This window comes from Alligator sinensis, unplaced genomic scaffold, assembly GCF_000455745.1.
Source record: "Alligator sinensis unplaced genomic scaffold, ASM45574v1 scaffold1667_1, whole genome shotgun sequence".
Classification (NCBI taxonomy): Eukaryota; Metazoa; Chordata; order Crocodylia; family Alligatoridae; genus Alligator; species Alligator sinensis.
The window spans coordinates 1,091,257-1,091,492 of NW_005842504.1; positions in this window are offsets into that span (position 1 = coordinate 1,091,257).

Below are 236 nucleotides of genomic sequence, written 5' to 3' on the forward strand. Positions count from 1 at the left end.
CACAGAAGGGAATTGGTGAGGTTTTATTCACCAAGGCGCCCCCGGGGGTTACAAGAAATAATGGCCACAAGCTAGCAGAGAGCAGATTCAGACTGGACATTAGGAAGAACTTCTTCACAGTTCGAGTGGCCAAGGTCTGGAACGGGCTCCCAAGGGAGGTGGGGCTCTCCCCTACCCTGGGGGTCTTCAAGAGGAGGTTAGACAGGCATCTAGCTGGGGTCACCTAGACCCAGCAC